This window comes from Musca domestica, unplaced genomic scaffold, assembly GCF_030504385.1.
Source record: "Musca domestica strain aabys unplaced genomic scaffold, Musca_domestica.polishedcontigs.V.1.1 15, whole genome shotgun sequence".
Lineage (NCBI taxonomy): Eukaryota > Metazoa > Arthropoda > Insecta > Diptera > Muscidae > Musca > Musca domestica.
In genome coordinates, this window is record NW_026712207.1 from 10,125,252 (window position 1) to 10,140,362 (window position 15,111).

General features: G+C 33.7%; 1 protein-coding gene and 1 long non-coding RNA gene across 3 annotated transcripts in view; one reads left to right on the top strand and one right to left on the bottom strand.

Moving 5' to 3' along the window:
* Positions 1 to 15,111, top strand: part of LOC101888630 (bumetanide-sensitive sodium-(potassium)-chloride cotransporter) — a 189,206-nt gene that overhangs the window by 3,178 nt on the left and 170,917 nt on the right. The gene's annotated exons all lie outside the window — the stretch shown is intronic.
* On the bottom strand, positions 12,539 to 13,227 carry LOC131801237 (uncharacterized). Its single transcript, XR_009341748.1, has 2 exons — positions 12,940 to 13,227; positions 12,539 to 12,867 (listed from the first exon to the last, which is right to left on the bottom strand). It is a non-coding gene; the product is annotated as an uncharacterized LOC131801237 (long non-coding RNA).

Genomic DNA, 15,111 nt, shown 5'->3' on the forward strand with positions numbered 1-15,111 from the left:
TTACCAACCGATCGATTTCACTGGCAGGAATGGAATCTCGATACTTCTTTTTAAAAGGTTTTCTTTACCTCATGGTAGAGGTTATATTCAAATCAATTTTGTCGGCAAAAAAGTCCTTTTCATGTAACTTCCTGATAAAAATCGTGCATTTTTCTAATATATTTTTTTTCAAGGATCGTAATTTTTATTAGGAATAACTCGGAATTTTTTCTAACTATATTTTTTTTTAATATTTTTTAAGAACATTTTTTACAGTCAGTCCTCCCCAACAAAAGTGGTGGAGGTTCTAAGATTACTTTTTACAAAGAAATTCTGGATAAATATTGTCGATTTTTTATGAATATTTTTTCGAGTTCCTTCTGGTCTAAAATCGTGATTTTTTAGGAAAAGCCTTTTGGGACTTTTTTAAGAATTGTTTTTTGAATAACAGTTCAACGTCCACAAGTTGTAGATTTTTTTAAAAATACTTACAAATGTCGTGATTTTTTTGAACATTTTTCTGAATATTTTTCAAGGTCCTCCACAGGATAAAAGTCTGGATTTTCTAAGAATATTTTTTAAAGATCCTCCCAAAAAAGCCTCTGATTTTTCGAATAGAAATTTTAAAGTTCTTTCTATATAAAATTCAAGATTTTTAGACAATATTATTTCAATAAAAAATAATAAAAGTCGTTGAGTCGTTCAAAAATATTTTTTCAAATAATTGCTAAAAACGCCGAAAACTCAATATTTAAGGAGTTATGGCCATTTTAAAGTTTTCATTAATTCACACTGGGCCAAAAGTTTTTTTTGGGGAGCTTTAGGGCCTTCGTGGACAATAGCCGTGCATTTTTTAAGAATATATTTTTCAAAGCCATGTCGGTGGGCCCTCCCGAACAAATATTTTGAAAAAAAATCTGCCGGATATACTCGTCGATTATTAGAAATATTTTTCAATGTCCTCAGGGACAAAATGCGGGGTTTTTGAGAATTGGTTTTTTGTAGTGGATTTTTACGAATATTTTTTTTTTAATTTTCGTGGATCGTGGAGATTTCGTGGATTATTTTAAGAATATTTTTTTCTAGCCGAATTTTTGCCCCCAAAAGTTGTGGATTTTCTTCAATGATTTTTTTCGTGGAATTTTTAAAGGTCCTCCAGGTTAATGGATGGATTTCCTAAGAATATTGATTTAAAGGTCCTTCTGATAGAAGTCATTGATATCTGAATAATATTCTTTTGACTCCTACAATTTTTATTTATTTATTTTTTTTTTTTTGAAACGTCCTACCAAATAAATTTTATGTTCCAAATTTGTGAATTATTTATATTTTACAAATTATAAAATTTAATTTAATTTAATTTAGAAGAAAATTGGGATTTTTTTTAAAACATAAACATTTTATTATATAAAAATATTTTTGTTAGAGCCTTAATGCCATAATCTTATATATCTTTTCCGATGCAATAATTGCAATATGCAATATTTTGCAATAGAGCTTCTTAAAAAAAATCTCAACATTTTACAAATTTCAAAGTTTTGAGCATTCTTTTGAAAACAATTTACCTGAAATTCGGTCATCTTACAGAATTACAATGACATGTTTCAAAATTTCGAAAATTCGTAACATAAAAACTCAAGCCATCTTCAATGACTTGTTGACTCATTAGTAGTTACTCGATATTCCCAAAATTCTCAATTCCGTTTAAAGGGATTACAATGTATATATTTTTAATGGTGATTCCTCCTCAAACCTGTCTCAAGAAGACATGCCTGGACTTAAACCCGAACAACATTTCATATTCAAATTCCCCATTCCCAAAATTCCCATTAAAAATAATTTTTATTTATTCTTCAACTCGCTCTCGAAACGCTTACAATTTTATGACGTTCTGCCGATTCGTCTAAGCTGTGATGCCGCATAAAATATTCCCTCTACAGAGGTTTCAATTTTTTGTGCCAAAGTGTGAAACTCATATAAATATTGTTTCGAGAAAATAAAAAAATGCAAATTCGTTTTTTTTGTGGCCAAAGATAAAGAGAAGTCTGAGGCAGGGTGGAAAGGAAGAAATTATTTAAATTTCCATTGGCATATTTAATAGACCTCACATTGAGTGGGGCACGTTTTTTTTGTGCTTGTCTCTTATTTTGATGTCTTATGTTTTTGATCTTTTGTAATCTGGCGGAGTTTTGAGTTGAGATGAGTTTATTTTTGTTTAAATGATAATGTGTGTCAGTTTGTATGTTTTCAATTATTAATTTCATAGATGTTTCATAGAAATATGCATGATTTTTGCATTAGGAATAAAATTGCTAATATTTAATAATGGGCTTCTGTTTGAGAATTACCTTTGGGGTAAAATAGATAAATGTGAGTTAAACAAATGAAAAAGTATCAGTCGGTTATGCCGACAGACGTATACACACAGCTAATGTTCGATTATTTAAATGTATTTCGACTTCTGTTATGATTATTCAAATTGTTGACCCTCTATGGAGTAGGTCCCGAAGGAATGGACCAATTTTGACCAATTCGTATCGGACCAAAATAAATATGATAAAAATATTGAGACGTGCCAGGTTTGGACTACATCAATTACTTCCTTCAATTTATATAAAAAATTTGTTAATTTTTAGAAAATGTCAAACTGTGGGTGAGGTACGAGATATAGTCGACCGAGGTGTTCCATTTTCGTACCACATCTAATAAAGATGAAAATGTAGGTATGGGGAAAATACAAAAAAATCGAATATTTATATCCAATGTAATGCGAAATCAAATATTGAGATGTTCCAAGTCTGAACTGAATTGGATGGTAATTTGGCGTTTTATGAGCTTCATGGATATTCGAAATTTTGACGTTCTGGGGAGGAGGCACCAGAAGGAGTGGATTGATATGTCTTCATCTTCACATCAGATCTTGTATTCATAGAAATAATGGCATGTGTAAAATATGAAGATAACCGGATGCTTATATCGCGTTTTATAATCGTTCTGATTATTCAAAATTTTAACCCTTGTGGGAGGTACGGGAAGAAATGGTTCGATCTGTTCGATCAGGACAGATTTTGTCCTGATAGAAATTTTGAGATGTGCCACTGCTCAATGGAATCGTTTGTTAATTTCGCGTTTTTTGAGAGCCGCTGATATTTCAAATTTTGACCCATTGTGGGGGAGGTACCAGAAGGAGAGGACCAATATATCCCATCTTAACAGAAGATCTTGTGCTAGAAGAAATATTGAAATGTGTGAAATTTGAAGTGAACCGGATGCTTATATCGCGTTTTATAATCGTTTTGGTTTTTCAAAATCTTGAACCCAACGTGGGGGAGGTACAGGAAGAAGTCCGATCTCTATAACAGATCTTTATAACAGATCTTGTGCTAATAGAAATATTGAGATGTACCAAGTCTGAATGGAATTGGATGTTAATTTCGTGTTTTATGAGCTTCATGGATATTCAAATATTTGACCCTTTTGTAGGAAAGGTACCAGAAGGAGTGGACCCATATATCCCATCTTCACAGCAGATCTTGTGTTAATATAAATAATGGGATGTGTGAAATTTGAAGTGAACCGGATGCTTATTTCGGATTTTGTAATCGTTTTGGTTATTCAAAACTTTGACCCTTTGTGGGGGAGGTACTAGAAGAAATTGTCCGATCTCTACCATATTTACAGCAAATGTTGTGCTGATAGAAATATGAAGATGTGACAAATCTGAATGGAATCGGATGTTAATTTCGCGTTTTATAAGCTTCATTGATATTCAAATGGTGACACTTTGTGGGGGATCTACCAGAAGTGGTGTACCTATAAATCCCATCTTCACAGCAGACTTTGTGTTAGTAAAAATAATGGGATATGTGAAATTTGAAGAGAACCGGATTCTTATTTTGGATTTTACAATCTTTTTGGTTTTTCAAAACTTTGACCCTTTGTGGGAGAGGTACCAGAAGGAATGGTACGATATCTACCATCTTTACAACATATCTTGTGCTGATAGGAATATTGAGATGTGCCAAGTCTAAACGGAATCGGATGTTAATTTTGCTTTTTATAAGCCTTGCGAATATTTAAAAAAATTGGCTCTTTGTGGTGGAGGTACCACAAGGAGTGAACCCATATATATTTCATCTTCGCAGCAGATCTTGTGTTAGTAGACAGAATGGGTTATTTCGGATTTTATGATCGTTTTGGTACTCAGGACTTTGGACCTTTTTGAGGTTGATACCAGAAGGTGTGGACCGATATATTTCATCTTTATAACAGATATAGTGTTGATGGAAAAATTGAGATGTGTCAAATCTGAATGGAATCGGTTGTTAATTTCGCGTTTTATGAGCCTTATGAATATTTAAATTTTTGGCGGAGGTACTTTATGGAGTGGATCGATATTGTCAATTTTCGTACCTGACAAAGCTCTGATGGAAATATTGGTATTTGCAAAGTTGGGGCAAAATCGGATCATCATTTTTCATTCTCTGCAGTAAATTTTTTTTTTGAAAATTCCGACCTTTTGTGGGAGAGGTTGCAGAAGGAGTGGACCGATATTGTCCATCTACTAATTCTATCTAAGTTTGACAAAAATATTACGATGTACCAAGGTTGGACCAAATCGGATACTCCCTTCGAGAGTTGTTTTAAATACCAGCCGGCAAAAAAGACAGACAGACGGACGGACTGACATATCTAGATCGACTCCAAATGTCCTGAAACGGATTTGGTTCAAAGAGACCTAGGGTATAAATTATCACTGCCTAGAAGAATAGTACAAGTTGATATAGACTCTGAGGCTTTTAGGCATTCCATAGGGCAGTTTTAGATGTCGATTTAGATATTTAAAAATTAGACTGAAGTATAGATGGCACTCGTTTTACACAATTTCTGCAGCTTTGGAAACTTACTTAAAAACATTGAAATCCGACGTTTTTTCTCTCCGACTAGAAGTCATTAATAATATCCAACCCCTTTATTTTATTTTAGTTGAGTTTTTTTTTTTTTAATTTTTTTTGTGTTCGCAACACTGTGCCTTCTATTGCGTATTGAAAATACCAACAACAACTACAACGCATCGATAACTAAATCAACAAACAAGTAGCTTTTATATTTTAATAATTAAAATTTAAATTTTTCTGAGTATCTCCACAGGCTATCATATCTGCTGTGGCATTGTTCCATACCCAAAGTGATTTATTCCTACATGTAACAATATGTGAGTGTGTGTGCGTGTGTTTGTTATTCTCAGTTCTCAAAAAAAACCTAAACAAGATAGACAATTTAAAAACTAATATTAAAACAAAAAAGGGGAATTTATTCTATATCTATTTTTTGTTGTTTGAATTCAAATGTAAATATGAATTCAACTACAAGTGAATACCAATTTTTTTTTTGAAAATTAAATTAAAGTTGTGCAGAATTTTAATTGGTTACATGAAAATTGTTTATAAAAAATTCGAAAGAATATTTGGAGAGTTTGAGATATTTTTTTTGGAATAAGTTGGAAGAAGAGAAATTCTTTCATATCTCCCATTTTTTTCCAAATAGAATGTGGTACAGCGCTCGTGGCTACTTTGTGAGAGAACACACACAATCAGTTATAGGGAGAGAGAGAGAGAGTTACTCAAAACAATGGGTCTCACAAACATCGTCAAAGATAGTGTAGTTTTAATAGAACTAGAGGGACGTAAAAAGCGAGATGCGATATAAGAACTAAAGGAACTGAGACAGGGTCATGGCAAAACTACCATGTGCAAATATTTATCATTGGATTTTGCTCTCCCAAAAATTCAAAACCACAATCAATGGTGGAAAACACATGATTGTTCCCGCCTAGCTGCTTCCTTGGCTTTACTTACTTTTTATAACCCCAGCCATATGGCTAGAGGGGGTATAATATCATTTGATACGGCCAAAACGTGCCTCATCGAAAGACCCTAGGCCTCTTTGTACCAAATCCGTTTCAGGATCTAGCCGATGTTGATCTAGCGATGTCCGCCCGTTTGTCTGTCTGGTTTGTGCGCACTATAACTGTCAAAGGGAGTATCCGATTTGATCCAAACTTGGTACATCGGAACATTATTATCAAACTTAGATTGAGTTCTGTGATGGGTAATATGGGTCTACTCTTTCTGGTACCTCCAACACAAAATGTCAAAATTTTCAAAGAAAATAATTTCCTGCACAGAAAGACAAAGGATCATTCGATTTTGTTCAGACTTTGCAAATCCTAATATTTGCGTCAGTACTAGGTCAGGTATGAAAATGGACAATATCGGTCCACTCCATCAAGTAACTCCCCCACAAAGGGTCAAATTTTTTTTAATAATTATAACTCGTATAAAATGTTATGTAGGAGTCCGATTTTCAACGAATATAAAATCCGAAATAAGCATCCTGTTCTCTTCAAATTACACAAATCACAATATTTTTAATAGTCCAAGGTGTGATGTGAAGATGGAATATATCGGTCCACTCCTTCTGCTACTTCCCTCACAAAGGGTCAAAATTTTGAATATCCATGAAGCACATAAAATGCGAAATTAACATCCGATTCCATTCAGACTTCGCACATCTCAATATTTCCATCAACACAAGATGTGTTAAAAAGATGGTAGAGATCGGACAATTTCTTCTGGTACCTCCCACACAAAGGGTCAAAATTTCGAATAACCAAAACGATTAAAAACCCGTAATAAGAATCCCGTTCTCTTCAAATTTCACACATGCCATTATTTCTACTAACAGTAATTCTGCTGTGAAGATAGAATATATCATTCCACTCCTTCTGGTACCCACAAAGGGTAAGGGTAAAAATTTCGAATATCCACGAAGCTTACAAAATGCCAAATTAACGTCCGATTCCATTCAGACTTGGTACATTTAAATATTTCCATCAACACAAGATTTGTTATAAATATGGAAGATATCGGACCATTTGTTCTGGTACCTCCCACAAAGTTTTGAATAACCAAAACGATTATAAAATCTGAAATAAGCATCCATCTTCAAATTTCACACATACCATTATTTCTAATAACACTAACTCTGCTGTGAAGATTGGACCGATATGGTCCACTCCTTCCGGCACCTCCCCCACAAAGGGTCAAAATTTCGAATATCCTTGCCAAGTAAAGTTGATTTTTTGAGAGTAGTTTTTGAGGTCCTTCTTACTAAAAAAACATGGATTTTTTAAGAATGTCCTGGCTAAACATTGAGAATTTTCAGGTTTATATATTATATATATATATTATATATTATACTATAAGAATAGTTTTCAAGCTCCTCTTTAATACTTTTAAAGAATATGTTTTAAAGAACTTCCTAACTCAAAATTTTAAAGTAATATTCTGAAGTATATGTTTCAAGTACTTCCCAAACAAAGTCATATTTTTGTTTAGGGACCTCGTAACAAAAAATAGTGGATTTAAAAAAAATATTTTTTTTCAAGACCAGGTGGGTCAAAAATTGAAATTGTTTTAAAGAATATTTTTTTCTCTTCATAGAAATTGTAGATTTTTAAGAATATTTTTAAGGACATTCTGGCCTAAAATCGTAGACAAAAAAAAAAAAAAAAAAAAAAAATCAAGGAATAGTGGATTTATATGAATATTTTGTCACTGACCTCCTGACCAAAAATCGTGGATTTTTTTTGTGAGAAGTTTTTAAGGACCTCATGACAGCAGATTGCTATCTAAAAGTAGTCGAGCTTCGATTTTGAATCTTAAAAATCTGCTCTAGTTTTTCAATTGTAAATATGTCATTCTATGACCCATAAGTCTTTCAAAAGCATTACAGATATTGTTTTCAATGTAGAACGCCATCTATGCTTGATTAATTAGTAATTTTGAAAACTGTCCACTGAAATAGGAAAAGAAAGTTCGTCACTTAAAAAACACACATTTGTATGTTAGGTCCTTCCTTAAAGGGTTTTTTTCTATAAAAGAATGTCAAATAAACAATTGCAGTTATTTATTAAACACTTGATACAATTTAAGTATAGATGGCGGTTTTTATTACTTATAATACAATATATTTTTCATAGCCTCCTTGCATTCAGAGGTTTTGTAAACTTCATTCGGTTCTATGTAAAATTTAAATAATATATTCAATGGCAGCTAATTTTAAAACACCTTCATATAGAGTTTTACACCTTTTCCAGTATGAAGTACGGATTCACCTATCAAACATTAGTGGCGCCCAATCATTCAGGTTTTTATTAAAATCACTTATTACTCTTTCAAATTTTTGTCGCATGAGATAAAATGAAATGAGTCTTAAACAAATAAATCTTAAAACAAATACGAAGTAAAGATTCCCTAACCAAACGTTAGTGGCGCCCAATCATTCAAAATTTCATTAAAATTACCCAATCGTCTTCTAAACTATTTTTGCATTAATTAAAATTAAATAAGTCCTTAAAAATTAAAACTTAAAACAAATACGAAGTACAGATTCACTAATCAAATATTAGTGGCGCCCAATTATTCAGGTTTTCATTTAAATCATCTATTCCTCTTTGAAACTGAATTAAAATTAAATTATTCTTTAAAAATTAATCTTAAAACAAATAATTAGTTTTATTGGCCTTAATGGCCATAAAAACGCTTTCCAAAAATATAATTTATTTATTAAAGGATTTAGACACAAATTTAAGTTTTATTGCCACTTCCGCCTTATCAGTGAGCGGGCTATGATTTGTTTAACTTTTCTTCACACTTGTGTCAATACGAGACAGCAAATAGACGTGTCATAGCGGCGGAGCTGGCAAGGAGGGGCAATAAAGATAACCCTAGGTGATTACAGTCGCTCGCTGTCGCATTCTTAGAAAGTGATTAAGACCCCAGACCCAATGAGAGGAGCTATGAGACATTGAGATGGCTATGGTGAGATGGTGATGAATGGCCTTTGCTATTTCAACAACAAAAAGCCCTCTATGATTCACGGCACTTTCAAAGGAATGTGCCGTTGTCAACAGCCTAAACGAGAGCTACTCGAACTTCAACTACAACATTTTTTTTGAAGCGGTAGTTAATTAGTTATTGATTTTTTCTCTGAAACAACCCTACCCCCCACCCTCTGTGATTTATTGATAATTGAAAAAAGTTATTAGTTTTTTTATTTTTGTTGTGTTGTTGTTTTTTTTTTGTATTTTCATTTTTTTTCTGTGTTTAGAGAAGCCTCAATAACCTCTATTCCCCGCCTATTTTTTTTCTTATTTGTAAAAAGTAATAAAATAAACATTTCTAATGATAAAGGTCTTTCGAGGAGTAGTAGTAGCAGCAGCGGCTTGAGTTGTAGATACGTTATAGGTGTTGTTGTTGTTATTATTTTTGTGTTCAATGAATTGAGGTACGAAGCTAAAAAAAATCTATTCAAATAAATAAACAATAATTCTGAAACTACTACTACCACCACGAAAGGCTGTTACCACCACCAATGAATGATCCCAAGAGATAGTAGAAAATAAAAATAAGCTTGGAGGCAATAAAAATAACAAAAAAAAAACATAAATAAAAAAAATCTCAAAATACAAAAAGTTAATTAATTACCCACAAAATATAAAAAAAGAATACCTGTTACGCTACGGCACAGTGTTTCGAAAAAAATAATTGAAAAATATGTTATTTGGAATAAAAAAGTAACCTTAACAAAATTATTCTTAATTAATTCCACACGCAAAAAGAGAACATTTATTTGTTAAAAATTTGACATGTAGATGGCGCCAATACCTTGTAGGACAAAATGGTCTTAAAAACTCTAAAAACAAGTTAAAAGGTATCAGTCGCTTTAGCCGACACATGTATGCCCCCAGCCAATGTTCGAATATTTAAATATATTATGACTTGTGTTAGAATTATTGAAAAAGACCTCTATGGAGTAGGTTCCGAAGGAATGGCCCAATATTGTTCAGGTCGGATATGGCCTAAATAAATATGATATAAATATTACGACGCGTCAGGTTTGAGCTATATCGACTTCTTTCTTCACTTTTAGTATGAGATATGTGATTATTTTTAGAAAATGTTAAAATGTGCGTGAGGTACCAGATATAATTGACCATTTTCATACTTCATCTAATACAGATACAAATATTGGTATGGGCAAAATTACAAGAAAATCGAATATTTATATCCATATTTTATGCGAAATCATAAATCCCATATTCATCTCAGGTCTCTGGTTGAAAGAAATATTTAGATGCATATTTTTTTTTTTAAAAAAGCGCTGAAATGTTTCCCTATTACCGACAGATATAAGTACTGATAATTTTGTCCCTTTATGGGTGAGGCACCAGAAGGGGTTCACAGATAAATATCATCTTCACAACAGATTCTGCGTTAGGAAAAATGTTTATATGTATGAAATTTGAAGAGAGTCGCATGCTTATTTGGCTTTCTTTGAGGGGTTTGTTTTTCAAAATCTTGAACCCTAGGTGGGGCAGGTACCGAACGGAATGCTCCGGTCTCTAACATCTTTAAAACAGATCTTGTGTTAGTGGAAATATTGAGATCTACCAAGTCTGAATGGCTTTATAGAGGTAGGAGGTACCAGTAGGAGTGTACCGCTATATTTCATCTTCACAGCAGATCTTGTATTAATTGAAATAATGGGATGTGTGAAATACGAAGACAATCGGATGCTTATTTCGAATTTAAAATCGTTTTGGTTTTTCAAAACTTTAACCCTTAGTGGGGAGGTACCAGAAGAAATGTCCTGATCTCTACCATTTTTGTAAGAGATCTTGATAGAAATATTGAGAGGTGCCAGGGCTGAATGAAACCGGATGTTAGTTTCATGTTTTATGAGCTTCATGGATATTGAAAATGTCGATTGAAAATGTCGATGTCGAAGTACCAGAATGAGTGGACCGACGACATATTCCATTTTAATAGAAAAAGGTGACTAGGATAATCAAAATACCAGAGATCGGTGGGTACCGCTATATGGCCTAAGGTTCTGCCACCAGAGGTAGGACCCATTACAAGCTCTTCATACCTAATTTGAAATATTTCCCTAGAAATATGTGACTAAACTAATCGAAATTCCGAATATCGTGAGATACCCGATTATATAGGCGCGATAGGAAAACGTGGAGTGATATAACTCATTTTACCCTCAGCCATATGGATATGGCCAAAACGTGCCTCATAGAAATAATGATTTTAGACCCTAGGTCTCTTGGACCAAATCCGTTTCAGGATATTTGGAGTCGATCTAGAGATGTCCGTCCGTCCTATCGAAGGGAGTATCCGATTTTGAGCAAACTTGGTCCACTCTTTCAGGTACCTCCCCCACAAATGGTCGATATTTGTTTAAAGAAAATAATTTACTTCATAGAAAGAGTATTATTCCATTTTGTGCAAACTTTGCACATACCCATATTTTTGCAGCGCTAAGTCAGATGCCACTCTACCAAGCACCTCCCCCACAAAGGGTCTAAATTTGGAATAATTATAATTCTTATAAAATGCAAAATAAGAGTCCGATTGTCTTCAAATTTCACACATTCCAATATTTTTGTTAACAAAAGATCTGCTGTGAAGATGGGATATAACGGACTACTCCTTTTGGTACCTCTCCCACAATTAGTCAAAATTTTGTATGACCACGAAGGTCGTGAAACGCAAATTCAAATTTCCTCTTATCCCAATACTAGATTATCCTCAAGTTTCGCAAACGTGAAAATTTCTACCAACACAAGGTCTGATTGACCGGACCATTTCTTCTAGTACCTACCACACAACGGGTCAAAATTTGAAATGAGCATCCAATTACTTTCAAATTCGACACATTCCAATACTTCTTTCAACACAGGACCTGTTGTGAAGATGGACAATATCGGACTACTCCTTCTGGTACCTCCCCCCGAACGGGTCAACCTTTTAAATAATTATAACTCTCATAGAACTCAAACTTTTCGAAAAATTATCAAATGTCTGATATAAAGTGAAGGAAGTAGTCGATATAATATCCAAATGTGATACGTTTTATTATTAATATTTTCATCAGACTTATGTCAGATAGGAAATTTAAAATAATGGCCCACTCTTTCGGAAACTTTCCTATGAAGGGTAAACAGTTTGAAAAATCATAACGCAAGTCAAAATATATTTAAATAACCGAACATTGGCTCAATGTATGAAGCTGCCGGCAATACCGACTGGTTTAACTTGTTTTCGATATCAAACATCCTTGACACAATATTGTGTCAAATTTCAAAGCTCTGTTATAAATAATTTGGGCTGTATGGATCTCAACAGATAGACAGACTTACAGCCTGTTCCACGATCTCGAAAGAAAATTTGTGCGAACGAAGGCTACTCACTCACTTTCGCATAAGAATGCGTTCCACTAACTTTCGTTCTTTCTTTCGCATAGCCTTACGTGATTCAGTGTTGCAAAATATTTTTTGGCAAAATTAATCGCGAAATAAGGCAAAAAAAGCGCCAAATGTCTAATTTAAACGCGAAAAAGCAGCAGTGGCTCTGTCTCAACTGACAGTTCAGTTGTAAACAAACAAATTGTAAATAAACAAACAAAATAAAATTTCTAGTGATTGTGTTCAGATTATTTGTGTTCTTAAAAAAGAAAAAAATGTATATTTCTGTAGCCCTATTTTTTATGGATGATGAGGAGGAGGTTCAAATTGTGCCACGGAGGCATTTAAGAGATGCTTCGAATTTATTTGAAGTACCTAACAACCAGTAAGTATGATTGTATTTTTACATTTTTGAAATAATAAAAAAATGATTTTTTCTAGGTTTGTGTCTTCCAGTGGTCTTCATGGGATTGCCTGCTGCTTCCAAAAATTGGCACTCCTCTGCCGAACTTAGGATTCTCCCCCATATACTCAACTAGTGCCCGCAGCTGTGTAGTTTTTTCGTGCTGGAATTGAGAAAATAAAAAAATGTATATTTGTTGTTCACAGATTAAATTGCATTTATTATTTTTACTTACATTTTTCTTTCCATTTTCAATCAAGGAATGTTTATGTTAAAACAATTTTCCTTAATTTTTATCATTCGACAGCAAACACACAAGTGACTGATTTTGACATTTGTGTTCGCATGCGTACGAAAGAAAAAAGATAGTGGAACGCAAAATTACACTGAAACGCTTACGTTTTCGTTCGCTTTGATTTTCGTGCAAATTTTCGTTCTGATGGATTTTAGTGGAACGGAAATCAGCTGTTTGTCGTGTAAAAGTTGTGCGAACGTGTTCTTTCGACATCGTGGAACAGGCTGTTAAACTCAACAGATAGACAGACGAAAATTGAGAGGTTACAAACGGAAAGTTAAATTCGATAAAGATCAAACATCATGGGGCTATTTAAAGATATTACAATTTCAAATATAGATGGCGTTCTTTAATATTAATTTTCTTTTGGCATCCAGGAGTTGGTCTGATTTGAACTTTTCTTCCAAAATTGTCTGCTTTATGCCTTTATTTTCACAAACACTTCATATTTTTCCTCCACTTCCATGCCATCTAGGAAACATTCAGAGCGTGTCACAATAACCCAGCGGGATATTGGCTGAGACAATCTCATCTGTCTCACAAATTGGAAACTATTTCCATTTTTAAATGACTTCTCACTTTTTTTGTGCCAATCTCAAGTCATGAACGTCGAGACATTAGCTCAATTCTGATGCAGCGTTTTTTTTTTGTTTCAGTTCAGTTCAGTTTCAGTTTTTTCTTTTCGTTTTGCAAAGCCAAGCATATTTTGCCATTGCAAAGTGTCAACACAGATCTGACATTTATCTTTTACCTGGGTTTCCAGGCCATTTATTTTGAGACATATGTACGCACATAGAGACGGACAGACAGGCCGACAGACATATATCATGGAGGTACATGACGACAAACGGATTGGTTTCTATGTACAAAAATAGTATTTTACATACACTATGTATATACATGTGTTTGTGTGTGTGTATGTATATGTGTGTGCCTGTGTGTGCGGTTCATTTAAATGTAGGTGATATTTATTCCAAGTGTCTCTGTTCAATGTTCTGGTTTAACCCACAAGACAGAATTTTGAATTAACTTAGACATGAAAAAGTGACAACAAAAACAACAACAAAAATAGACAGAAAACCAAGAGCAAGGCAATAACTGAGTGTCTGACTGACTGAATACCGCGTCTAACTGAATGAGTGTCTATTCCGTTTGATTTCGCTGTTGTATTTTTTCCTCTTTTTTTTTCCATTTTTTCAATGTGAAGACCAGCTGAACATTGAATTTAAGTGTTTAAATTACCTTTGTTTTGGGCATATTTTGCATATTTTTATACCCTCCACCATAGTATGGAGGGTGTATTAAGTTTGTCATTCCGTTTGTAACACCTCGAAATATACATTTTAGACCCCACAAAGTCTATATATTCTTGATCAGCATAGAATTCTATGTCGATTTAGCAATGTCCGTCTGTGGAAATCACTCTAGCTTCCCAACCAAATGAAGTAAGTTTATAAAAATCTACTCAAATATGTATTATGTCTTCAAGACTTTTGGTATTGAAAATGGACCATGTAGGTCCACGTCTTCGTATAGCCCCCATAAACGGTACCTACCGATATTCGGTATTTTGATGATTTTGAAACCGGAATTGTTTAAAAATTGATATTTGAAGTTCGTAATGGATACTACAGCCTATGAAAGAAAAAGCGGCCATGTAGGTCCAGGTTTTCGTATAGCACCCTTATAACGGTACCTCCCGATATTCGGTATTTTGATGATTTTAGCGACATTATTTACCGGAATTTTTTTCAAATTTCGCATTTGAAGTTCGTAAAAGATACTACAGCATAAGACAGAAAATGGACCATGTAGGTCCACCTCTTCGTATAGCCCCCACATAACGGTACTCCCTGATATTCGGTATTTTGATGATTTTAGCGACATTATTCACCGGAATTGTTTGAAATTTGGCATTTGAAGTTCGTAATAGATACTACAGCATAAGACAGAAAATGGGCCATGTAGGTCCACGTCTTCGTATAGCCCCATATAACGGAACCCCCCGATATTCGGTATTTTGATGATTTTAGCGACATTATTCACCGGAATTGTTTGAAATTTGGCATTTGAAGTTCGTAATAGATACTACAGCATAAGACAGAAAATGGG